The sequence below is a fragment of the Akebia trifoliata genome, chromosome 8 (genome assembly GCF_017979445.1).
Source record: "Akebia trifoliata isolate Shusen 1 chromosome 8, ASM1797944v1, whole genome shotgun sequence".
Taxonomy (NCBI): domain Eukaryota; kingdom Viridiplantae; phylum Streptophyta; class Magnoliopsida; order Ranunculales; family Lardizabalaceae; genus Akebia; species Akebia trifoliata.
In genome coordinates, this window is record NC_141382.1 from 38,435,948 (window position 1) to 38,449,922 (window position 13,975).

Sequence of the window (13,975 nt, forward strand, 5' to 3'; positions counted from 1 at the left end):
CCATTTTTTTAGATACCCTTTATGTTTTCAAATTGATGAGATGCCCCTTGACTATGGTCTAGTATGAGTAACTAATGAATAACGACTCAAATGCTCTTGCCTTCAATTTGTAGCCAAAGATTGAAGATGGGTTTACTTAGGTCATCTTCATTAATTAATTTATAAGAGAAGACCCGAAGCAAAATAGGATTTTCGGAGTAGAATTATACACATTTTGGGTAGAAACATCAAGAATCTTCATGATACATGAGGTAAAAAGATCTATGATTTTGTGTAAATGAGTACAGACTGAGGTGATCAATTTGAACATGACAGATTTTTTTGAAAGAAAATCTAAGTTATTTTTTTTTTTTCCTGATGATTGAAAATGAAGAAAAAAATATCAAGTTAGATGAAATGTTCAAATCACAAGAACATATAGGATTTTTCAAGAAGAAATTGGAATTTTGAGTAAAAAAATAATTTATGATTTAGTGTGAAATTGAAAAAGATGTTGAATACATTTTTTTTTTTTTTTTTTTTTTAATGGCTAGAGGTTGAAGATACAAGGTATTTAGGTCATATTCCATTAGTCTATAAGAGAAGACCAAAATCAAGGAATATGTCAACAGTTCAAAAACATGGAGAGGAATATCTAAAATATTATTCAGTGAACATGGACGGTACGTCAAAGTCATCCTACAGCACAAGAATCACACAACGCAACAAGTGGTGCAAAAATATGGAGTGTTAGATGTTGTTTCCTTTGACTATCTTGGAATTTTCTTCGAGAAGTACCTATGGACAGGAAAGTCAAAGAAAAATAATTAGCGTTGGTAGGTAGTGTGTTTCGCTTTCCTACAAAACGAGGATGAGTAAGTAAAAAAAACATATTAAAATTCATAAAATCCTCTTAAATCACCACGTATGATACATTGGGCGAAAGTCTAAAAATAATTATCAAAAGTGCTGTTAGGTGGCATATGAAAATAGTAATGGAGCGCGTTTGTCTACCAAATCAAGAATCAAACTAAATCGATAACTCTGGGTTAATTCGATTCAATTCTCTTTTACACTAATTTGATTCGATTTAAAATAAGTTGTGATTGATTTTGAATTAAAAAAATTGAGAATCAATCAATTCGATTCGATTTTAGGTCAAGACTTGTATAAAATGGAACTCTAATTGAGAACCAAACTAAATCGATAACTTTGAGTTAATTCGTTTCAATTCTCTTCAGATTGATCCGGTTCGATTTAAAATAAGTTGTGGTTGATTTTGGATTAAAAAATTAGAGAATCAATCAATTTGATTCGATTTTAGGTTAAGACTTGTGTAAAATGGAATTGTCGTGTAATAAATAAATAAACATTAATTTATTATAAATTATTCTAAAAGTTAAGCATAGATTAATGACTCTTTTTCTAAGAATAAATTAAGATAGTTACTATTGGCATCCCATCTTTTACTTATTACACCCCAATTTCACAATTTATTTCTCACACCCAATTAAAGGATAAAACACACTCTTCAAATATTATCAAGCTTAGGTTCAAATTATAATCGCAACCTTATAGCACCCGTCCAAACAATTATGATTAGGTTCCTATAAAATCCTAAATTAATAATATAAAAGAATCTAGCAAAAAAAACGAGAGAGCTTCTATTGGCATCCCAACTTTTACTTATTTCCATTCATTCACTTACTTTCTTTATTTTTAATTGGACTCTACTAAGTAAAAATTGGGGTGTCAATAGCAACTCTCTAAATTAATGACCTTTTTTATGGATATGCTAATAATTTATCATATGAAAATTTATGTTCATTACATATTAGTTTTTTTTTTTCAATTAAAAATATATTACTTCAAAAAAAAAATTTATAGAATATTGCCAATCTATAGGATCGAATCCAACCAAACCGACTTTAGTTTGATTTGAGATGGTTCTTATTTAGTAGAACCGACCTATGTTGGTTTGATTCCAATTTGGCCACATATCGAACCAAACCAAAACAAGTTGCACTCCCACTGCGAAGTCTAACGATGGTAGTTTTGTAAATTTGGGGTGCCCTCAATACACTTGGATTCATGTGATTGGTTAATCCAGGATTATTTGAAATCTTGGATTGAATTTTTCGTAAGCAAATATTTTTTGTCCTTTCAACAAGATTGACATTTTAAATTTCCACGGAAAAACATTTATGGAGCTTTTTAAATAACGAAACAATAAAATCATTGAAGCGAATCGAAAAGACTTTCTTGTTTCATGCAAATACTTTCTCAAAAAGCAAAGTTTCGTTAAAATAATGTGAATGGCTTTTTAAAATACTCTTGATAAATTGGTGTAACTATAGTTTGTGCCCAAATTATTCTTCTTCTTTTTTTCTTTTTCTTTTTAACTCTATTATTCTATTGATTTTTGATATCGTTTGATTGTTTTCAAACTTCTGCACCGTCCCTCAAAATTAGATTCATCATTGCCAATAGACCTACTTCATCAAGTGAGAATGAAAAAAGACTACACATTAATGCTACCTATGAGTCCTTCTCACTATGGTTTCTTTAATGAATTTTGGTTTGCAATGATTTTTAGGCTACAATTGCCATTAAAATCATGTATGACTTTGATTCTTGAAAGATTTCTGTCAAAGTGAATAAAGCAAGTGTGATTCTCTAATTATGTTCTCTCGGTCTCGATCTTTGTCTTTTTATTTTTATTTTTCTTCTCCTTTTCATTAAAAAAGATCTATGTTTTTTTTATTTTATTGCTGCACCTAGACCTTAGATTTATCCTCATCTGAATTCTTCAATTAAAATCACTCATTTATTGCAGAATAGGCGTTTTTTGACGCTCATCATTCCTTTCCCATGAAAAATCTCACAATGTTGATGATGCTTTATCATATCTGTATAATCTTTGTTAGATTATCCATCCATGAATTATTTAGACATGTTTTGATTTTCTATAAGGACGTGCATTTTCATCTTCTTTATGTTATTAATATTATTAGGAGACATGCTCTTTGACATTTTGTCATGGACAAATTTCATTAAGAAAATAAAAGAAAAATGGAAGGAGAGAACATGTTTCCTCCTTTGCCTATTAACTAATTGACTTTCTAAAGATGAAGAAGAAGAGATGTCAATCTCGCGTCGCAGTAGTTTGTTCGCTTGGCTATTAATGTCAATTCGAACGTAGCTGAAATTACATTAAAATTTATATATATATATATATATATATATATATATATAGATATATAAGGTAGCGTTCTTTTGACAAAATCCTAGACAACATTCTAGAAAAAGCATTTTGTCTTATATGGGTTAAAAATTTGGAATGGGCTGATTTTTTTATAAGGATGATCTCTAGGATGAGAAAATCATCCTTACAAAAAATTAGAAAATTTTGAAATTTCTAACCCTAGTTTATAAGATGTAGAGTCGTGAACAATCAATTTTTACCGTTAGTTAGTAACCACTTTTCATAGGGTTAGAAGTTTTAGAATTTGTTGATTTTTTGTGAGGATGATCTACGAACTATACAGATCATCCTCACAAAAAGTCATTCCATTTCAAAACTTTTTAGCCATATAAGACAAAACTTTGTCTAGAATGTTGGCTAGGATTTTGGATGTTGATCCCTTCCCATATATATATATATATAAAGTAAATCTGTATTGGTTTCAAGGGTGGTTTTTCTAAACGCCAATAAAAAGTCCCTATTTTCTTCTTGCCTACCTACTATCATTCAAGAGCGAGAAGAGTCCTTGCTTCTCCAGCAAACGTAGGCTGAAAAGAACGCACCGTAGTGCGCTAGCGCGCACTTCCCTTGCCTACTCATTTATATTCCGTTCCGTCAGGGCCGAAACAAGTCAAGTTAATCTTTCTGCGAAGGGCCAAAGTTTGTATAGTATCTTGTTAGGAAGTTGATTATTAAAAAGCAAGTAACGCTCAATTTTTTGTTTTTGGAACAAAATTGCTCAAATTTCTGATGTACATGATTTTTACTTGTACAAATACTAAGTTTCTACAAAAATATATTATATATTTTATGTTTAATAAAATATTTACTAATATCTTAACAAAGTGTTTTCTGTTATTGTGTGTGAATGAAATTTCTTCTTTTGGGTGAAAAATCATTTAAAGAGTTATTGTAAATGTTTGATTGTTGAATCTACTTTTTTACCTTTTCCTCTTTTTGACCTTATTTTTTAAAGAAGGTAAAAGTGTTTTTCTTTTGAATAGTCCCATATCAGATAAAATTAAGGTTAGGAACCTTCTAACATACTCTAATGTACTCTAACTTAGTTAGAAGCACTTAAAAATATCCTCAAATTGCCACACACACGCCACACCAAGCCGAGTTGGTCACAAACCTCATCATGGGGCCAATTGGGCTCTTTGAGACCAAGGTTGTGGGCTTCTCAAAATTTTCTTTTTATACAAAATTTATTTGAGCTTCATTTTCCTATTTTACCCTTGTTGATTCGTTCAAAGAGATAGTAGTTTGCTATGTAACTACTTGGGCACAAGTTCTTATCTTAGGGAAGTTTGTAACGTGCTTTACATGTGTCGCCCTTGTTCAATCCCTTATTTTAGTGCGACTCATCTGTAAGTAGAGTTTTTTTGGTTCAACTAGAACACACACAATAAAGTCTCTACTGCTATTTTTCACTTAATTTTCTATTTTTCTTTACATATCTGGAGTATTTCCTGAAAGTTTTAGATCTTTGTTATTGTGTAAGTAACTGAGGTAACCTATTGAACCATGGGCGGAAAATCACAATCAACCTAATAGCATTAGGAAAGGGCAGTATTTTTCTTTAGTTCAATGTGTATATCACGTGCCTCGGGTACGCAACATTCTATTTCTATTTCGACCTCTTCATTGTCGTGGTTTCTGGATCTAAAATCGACAACTCAAAGCTTCAACAAAGTTACATTCAAGTTCCCGCTACATATAATACTTCAGTTACGTATCACCTTTACTCTCCAAATCAGTTATTTCCAGATTTATTTTATTTGTTAATTTGGGTTCGCTTGGTATTGATTAATATGAATTAATTAATACTAAACACTTAGTTATTTTTCTAACAATATAAAGATTAAAAAAATTAATATATTTAATTCGACTTAACCAAAAATGGCTCGCATTAACCACTCAGAAAAACCTGAACTATTTGACGACTTAAACTTAAAGAGGTTGTAGTCAAAACTATTTTTTTTTCACATGACTACTATAAAATTGCCCAAAATGTTTTTTGAACCCACTCCTAATAATGATTTGGAGCATGAACTTGTTAAAACAAAAGCAAAAAATATGTGGAATCATTCCATTATTTCTGTCAAAATTATATCTTGAATGATTTAATTCCCTCTCTATATGACGTGCATGTTCATTGTAAAACTACTAAAAAACTATGGGAGATGCTAGAAAAGAAATATATTACAAAAGATGTTGGATCAAAGAAATTCGTCATAGGAAAATTTTTAGAATTTAAAATGGAGGATGAAAAAAAATCAATTGTGGCACAAGTTGAGCAACTACAACTAACAAACCATGAGATCTTGGTAGAAAGGTACAAAATTTGTGATGATTTTCAAGTTACTTCTATTATAGATAAACTTTCACCTACGTGGAAAGACTTCGGAACAAGCCTGAAACCAAAAAAAAAAAAAGGAAAAGGCCCTAGAAAATTTGATTGTTTGACTTTATATAGAAGAAGACAATAGGATCAATGAATTGAATATACATCCAAGGCCAATCTTATTGATGGAAAGCTTAACAAATTTCAAAAACCCAAATTTGATTTAAAAAATAAGTTAGTTAATAAAAAATAAAAAAATCAAAGGTGACCTTCAAAAACCTAAAAGATATTGTTTTGTTTGTGGGAAACCTAGGCATCTGACCCATTTCTGTTGTGAGAAAAAAGGGCAATATAAAACAAAGGGTTAACAAACTTTTAAAATTTCAAAAACTCTAGTCTAATTTTAAAAGGAAGTCAGTTGATAAAAATAAAAATTCAAAGGTGACCTTTAAAAACCTAAAAGAAATTATTTTATTTGTGAGAAACCTAGGCATCTAGCTCGTTTCTGTCATGAGAAGATAGAGCAAGACAAAACAAAGAGTTGTACGTGATTAGGATGAAAACCTTTTTGTCATTATGTTTGTGGTGAACTTTGTTAGTGACATGAGAGATTTGTGGATAGATACTAGAACTATCAGGCATATCTGTGCCAATAGAAATAGATTTGCCTCCTACATTCCCATGGGGGAAAGTGAACATTTGTTCATGGACAACTCATCGGCATCTAAAGTGGCAGAAAATGAGACCATAGCATTGAAGTTCACATCTGGGAATCACCTCATGTTTAAGGACATTCTATATGTTTTGGACATTCAAAAGAACATAATCTCAAGATCTCTCTTCAGTAAGAAATGATTCAAATTAGTTTTTGAAGTAGACAAGTTTGTGTTATTCACAGTGGATCTTTTGTAGGGAAAAGGTATCTAAATGATGGGCTTTTTAAGTTAAAAGTAATAGTTGAAAACATGAATAAAGCTTCTACTTCTTTTGTTTTATATTGTTGATTCTTATAATATTTAGCATGGTAGATTATGTCATGTTTGCAAATATTCCATAAATAAATTGATGAACTTAGGATTAATTTATAGAATTATCAAATTAGCAAATGAAAAATGCAGAGTTTGTCTAGAATTCAAATACGCTAAGAAACATTTAAAAAGAGTAGATAGATGTATTGAACTTCTATGATTGATCCATTTTGATTTGGGAGACTTAAAATATTTTGAAATTATAAGTGGAAATAAATATATTGTGAATTTTATTGATGATTTTTCTAGGTATTGTTTAGTTTTTCTACTAAAAAATAAATATGAGGCCTTAAAAATTTCATAATCTACGAATAAGAATCGGAAAACCAATTAGATAAGAGAATCAAGATTTTAATATCAGATAGATGAGGAGAATACGATTGTAGACCTTTTGAAATATTATGTTAAGAAAATATAATCATTCATCAGGGAACAACACCGTGTTCACCTCAATCTAATAGAATAACATAGATGGAGAATAAAACATTAAAGAATACGGTCATTGTGTTATTAGTAAGTTATGGACTTCCCATGAGTTTTTGGGGGAGGCATTGCTTTCAACATTTTACATCGTAAAAATAATTACTTTTAAGGATTTAGATAAAATACCTTATGAGTTGTGGAAAGTGAGAATACTCTTTTATAAATATCCAAAAGTATGTGGGTGCCTAGCTAAGGTATTAATACCTGCACCAAAAAAGACTAAACTAGGCCCTAAAATAATAGATTGTGTGTTTATAGGCTATGTTCAAAATAATAATGCCTACATGTCCTCAATAATTAAATATGAAAATAACTTGATCGAGAGAAACACAATATTTGAATAAAGAAATGTGAAATGTTTCAAAGACTTTTTTCCTCTTAAAAATAAAGTGAAGGAAAATCAAATTAGATTTTTATCTGAAAAGGAAATCGAATATTTTGAAGAAGATGTTTTTTAACCTAAAAAAAGGAAAGGACATAAAATAGCTACTAGCTTTGGTCTAGACTTTCTTAGTATAAAATGACCCTCAACCTTTTAATGACGTGATAACCTCTTCGGATGGCCTTTTTTGGAGTGAGGTAATTATTAGTGGATACGATTCCATGATGAGTAATAAAACATGGGAAGTAGTGGACTTTCATTCTACGTGTAAGTCTATTGGTTGTAAATGACTCTTTAAGAAGAAGTTAAAGTCTGATGGGTTAATAAATAAATTTTAGGCCAAATTACTAGTAGTTATAGATGTAATCTTTAACCTTGAGATATATCAAATAGATGTAAAAACTGCATTTTTCCAAATAGTGAATTGGAAGAAGAAACTTATATGGACGGGTTCAAGGGTTAAAAATAAAGTGTGCACACCAAAAAAATATTTATTTGGCCTAAAATATGCTCTAAACAATGTCATGAAAATTTTGATAAAACATTATTTTCAAGTGGTTACAACATTAATGAAGTAGATAAATGCATTTATTGCAAATTTAATAATGAATCTGGAGTTGTTATTTGTTTATATGTTGATGGCATGCTAATTTTTGAGACAAATGTGGATGAAATAAATCGTAACAAAAGATTTTTAGAGAATTTTTTTGAAATAAACGACCTGGGTAATGTAGATATTATCCTAGGAATAAAAATCATAAGAAATCCGTTTGATTGTGTTCCACTTAGAATTCCTAATGACCCTAGTGGTTACTTAAGGAAGAATGTAGGAGCTAGAGTATCTCAATTAGAGTATTAAAAAATAATTGGAAGTCTCATGTATCTTATGGATTATAGTAGATCAGATATTGCTTATGCAATGGGTAGGCTAAGTAGATATACTAGTAGTTTTAATCAAGGATATTGGAAGGCTCTAATTAGAATACTGAGGTATTTAAAATACACCCTAAGTTATGGGATTAATTTTGGTAGTTATCTCTCTGTATTAAAAGGATACAATGATGCAAACTAAATTCTAATGAATTTAAATCCACTAAATCGAAAACATAACACTGTGCAATAGTTATTTCGAGATGGGATTATGACTATTGACTTTGTGAGGTAAAAAAAAAAAAAAATAGTAAATCCCTTTACTAAAAGACTAGCTAGAGAGCTAGTTTATAAAATGTCGAGAGAGATGGGCCTAAAGCCTATTAAAAAAATTAAATCATCGATAATAGGAACCCAAGAGCTAGGTTCAATGGGGAAAACAAGTTATTTGAGTGATTTGTAAGGGTACCACATTACACATCCCTATGACACAATACACATGTATCGGTGAGATGGTGAGTTTTTTTGTTAATTCTTAATGCTTTATATAGCTGGATGTCCAGTTGGGTGTTTAAATACATAACACTTCCGATATAAGCAACTATAGAAGTTTGTGTTACCGATTTCAATGTGCACTAGGGCTTAAAACAGATTTGGTTTGAGCCGAATATGAGTATATCCATATCCGAACACTTTTATTTGTATTAAACCCACATCCGGGGTCCAACCCGACCATATTAATTGGTTTGGGTCGAATAATTTTGAATTGTTCAAGGTTATTTCAATAATAAATCATTAAAGGTGTGACTTAACACAAGATCTCTTCCTTTATGGATGGAGGTTTTAGCCACTGTGCCCAACACTTGTTGGTTGTAAAAAGATAGTCTGAAAAATATAAAATATAATTTATAAAATAATATATCATTCAAATATAGGCAGATATATGGATGGATCCACACCCGACCCGGATCCGACTCGGGTCAAGGGACATTAACCCATATCCAACCCATTTTTTAGTTTGCGTATACTTGAAGAAAAAAAAACTCATTAAATTCTAATTTGAATAAAATTTGACCCATTTTAAATCCTTATGCGCACACTTCAATATTCAAAGAAACACATGAATGCACTTTTCAAGATATACATATATAATGCAACATAGAAAAGATCCTAACCATTAGTAACAAAGTGAGACGTGTATACTAGGACTAGTGATGTAGCAAGTTATATCCTAGATTGAACACAAAGATTGGATTTAATGCTAAGAATTTAGATTACCACAACATGGATGGTTAGAAAGGATGACAAAAAGACTAAGTGACATGTAAGTGATAAAATATATGTGCCAGAGAAAATGTAAGTGAAGTGTAAAGAAAATGCAAAGGAAATAACAAAAGATGGAGCGTTAGGGCATTAAGATTTGGCCCACCCTTCATATTGGTTCCTTATGGGTGCAAATCATAAAAAAGGAAAGATTCACTAACAAGTTGTTTTCTCCACCAAAAATATAAAATTGTAACTCAATAAACACTTGAAGTTGGGCTTTTCCACATGAGATATTCTTAAACATTAAAATTTAATTTATAACTAATTTAAGAACGAAAAGTGTGTGAGAAATAATTGTGAGCACTAAATATTAACCATGCATGACATATGGAATAACAAAGCTCTACACTTGGTCTCACAAAATGATAAAATTAAATATCTCAATTTCTCATTAAAATCAAAAAATTCAACTATATGATATGCATGATATAACATATGAAGAAGATACAAGAAGACAATAAGTCTTCCTCAGTCTTAGCAAGAAGTTTAACCAAGCGTGCTTGAGGTAGTCATGAAAAATAAGAAAAATGAAGATGGTGAAGGTGGAGGAGATGGAGAAATAAAAGCTTTAAAGATTTCTGAAATGTGTGATCCTCCTCCCTAAGTCCTTGAGTTAGTCATGAAAAAATAAGAAAAATGAAGATGGTAAATGTGAAGGAGATGGAGAAATGAAAGCTTTAAAGATTTCTAAAATGTGTTCTACAGTCCCCTTCTAAATATGAAATAAAATAACTAAATAGCAAAAATAAAAAATTCAAAATAAAAGTCAAAAAGGGAATTTTCAAAAAGGGGCAAAGTAGAGAGGACGACAAAAAGAAGGGTAAGTGGAAGATAGAAATGGCTAATAGCTGGGAAAATATGACCAATGTGAATAGAGGAGAAATAAATAGGTAAAATGGTGGACTCTCATTAGAGTAATTTGAAATGGTTTTGGGGAGTATGATGACTTCCCAAGGTCATGTTACCCTCACCTATGTGAGGGTACCTCAAGTAAAGAAAAAAATATTTCATAACTCAAATAATTTGATTAATGGAGGGTTGTGATGCTTTCATTAAGTGTTATGGTTGTTCCAATGAGTAAAATGAATCTAAGAAGAAGAGATGGTGGGATGATATGGTCACTAACAAAGTATTGTTATCTTCTACCTCCTATATGCGACATATGTTTCCAAAAATACCTAGAATTGTGATAGTTTCTAAGGAAAGGGAGCCCATAGTCAAAAGTAGATATCTAAGTTGGGCTAGGAATGCCTATCTAACACTCATGACTATCTTTATCAGGTGGTGGCAAGGTACTAGAAGGCATCCACATGCATGCTTGGGGTGGATTTTTGACTTGGGTCTAATTAAGGTTTATTAACCCTCGTCCTTAACCCTATTGGTTGGCATCTTTGGAGCAGTCTATAGGGAATCGACTCGTTTACTGCCTATGTACTCTTAGTTGCCTCCAATTGTGGTTCATGTCTTTTAATCGATATTTAACTCCCAAAATTATTTGAAAATATGCATAATGCGACTTTTAACCATTATGACCAAATCATTGGGTTTTCATTTAAATAAAAAAAATTAAGTAATCAAAATATGATAATGTGCTAAAAAGATATGAGAAAAATATTAAATATGTGCATTATCAATGTGAAAATGGGATTTTCCTATGAGAATTGTTGGTTAATTATCTAGATCACATATGAAAACATGAAATTATTTACGGCCAAAATAAACACAATCGAAGAACTCTATGATGCTTAGAAGAGTTGTATGTAGTTCATTGACTTTATTTATGATATAAAGTTAAACAATTTAAGACATAAGTTTATTGGGCAACTAGTAAACCCAATGGATATACACTAAGCAAAGGATAAAGTCTTAAAAGATATTGTTGCCTTGTTCACAACTTTTTTGTTGTACTTTAGATGTAGTCTTTCTTTTTATTTCATTCATGTGGGGATTGTTATTGTGTATGAATGGAATTCCTTCTTTTGGGTGAAAATTCATTTAAAATGTTGTTGTAAAGGTTTGATTATTGAATTTACCTTTGTCTTTTCCTCTTTTTGAACTTGCTTTTTTAAGATGGTAAAAGTGCTTTCATTTTGAATAGTCCCACATTAGATAAAAGTAAGGTTGGGAACCCTCTAATATACTCTAACTTAGATAACATCAATTAAATGTATCCCCAAATTGTCACATGCATGCCACATCGAGTCGAGTCATGGGCTTAATTGGACTCTTCGAGCCAAGGGCTGTGATCTTCTCAAAACTTTATTTTATACAAAATTTTGTTGAGCTTTCTTTTTTATTTTACCCTTGTTAATCCTTTCAAAGGGAAAGTGGCTCATTATCTAACTACTTAGCGCAAGTTCTTAGGGAAGTTTCTAACGTGTCCTCGTTAGATCCCTTCTATTTGTCGAACTCCTTTATAAGTAGAGGTCTTCTAGTTGAATTAAAATACACGCAAAAAAGTCTACTGTTATCTTTTACTTAATTGTTTATTTCTCTTTGCATATGTGGAATATTTCTTGAGAGTTCTAGATTGCTACTATTGTGATAGTTGTCGAGGTTCAATTTGGGGAGGAGGAGATTGCAATCAACCTGATAGCATAAGGTCATGATTGTCTCAAGTTCACAACATTTTATTTCTATTTCGACCTCTTCATTGTTGTCGATTTTTGGATCTAGAATCAACAACTCAAAGCTTTAATAAAGTTACATTTGACTTTCTGGTACATATAATATTTTAGTTACACATCATCTTTACTCTCCAGACCAGTTTTTTCTAGATTTATTTTATTAGTTAATTAGTGCTTCCCTGATATTGATTAATTTGAATTAATTAATACCAAACACTTTGTCATTTTCAATTATAATAATTTCACAACAAATCAATTAATTAGTAGAAGTAGTGGCATTTAAGAAAATCAAACAATTAAAAAGATTATATTTTTCACGCAATTTTCCATGTAGATTCAAACACAAGAAAATGATATGATAGGAAAACACACCCTTGGGCAATTGGGTTTAGTTAACTCAAGTTTTGCTTAGACTTAGGCTTCAAACAAAACACCAGAAAATCAAAATACTATGAGTTCGTTCGGAACATTCTGAGAAATATAAATTTTTTACTTTTAAAGTTGAAAAATTAGAAAATGTTATTTTGGTTAATTTTAAAAATAAAAAACCTAAACTTTTTTAAAAAGTAAAAAACAGAATTCTAAAAAGTACCTTCCCTCATAATTACATCATACATTGTATTAAACAAGACCTAAAAGAAAATTTCATAAATTCTATGTCCCTTAAAAAAAAACCTCTCCATCTCGCATATTTAAAACTCTTATAGCTAAGCTATCAAAAAAAGAGCTACAAATCTCCACTAAGACCTTTAAGGTGATATCCTTTGTACTAAAGGCATGAATAGGAAACTATGAGGGTTACAAGTTCCACATTACAAAAACAAGGGCATTATTGATCAATTCATTATTCTCAAACGATGTTTGAAGCATATCAAACGTACGATTGAGATTGAAACATATACCTTAGGGATTTCCAATTTAAAGGATCCATATTAAATGTATTATAATTGTAGATATGTCTTTGAGAATTTAGAGATATTAAACCTCATCAATAATGGGGTTTAGGAGGCGCCACCAACCAAAATTTAAGGTTTGAATAGACACCATAAAAAAGGATTTTGAAGTTTGATTTTTGACTTTTATATGATTCTCATCAATAGAAAAAGGGTATGATCACCTAAGAAATAGGTAAGAAGATTCAATGTAAAACAAGGAAGGTGTTAGGCACCTTGTCTCATCTACCAAGGTGGAAGTTACCAAAAGATGGCCCAATATGAATAAAAAACTAATTTTTTTAATCCTTTTTTTATAGTTTAGAAAGCAAAGTAATAAGTCAAGAAACAAATGAAGTATAGTTTGACCTCTAAATATAGCAAATGGACTCAATAAACAAGGAAAACATATGCTTGTAAGAATATTTTGTGGGCTTGAGGCTTGGGTGATAATCATCATAGATTTAACATTTTTAGTCTCCAAGCACTTGTCCTACACTTATATACTCGCCAATGAGTGTTCTTTTTGTTAGGTCCTAAAAATATGCTCAAAGGTTGAGCATACATTAGAGAGAACCCCTACGTTATGCCTGAAGTGTATATCCATTTGTGATTGTTTTTGTTGGCTTATAGTGCTAAGTATAGATCTAAAGAGATTTACACTTTTGACTCATAACTTTATAAAATAATAGCAAAGTGATGTGTGTTCTAGGGTGTATGCATGTCATTGTTCCAATAGGAACTTATTCCATGGACT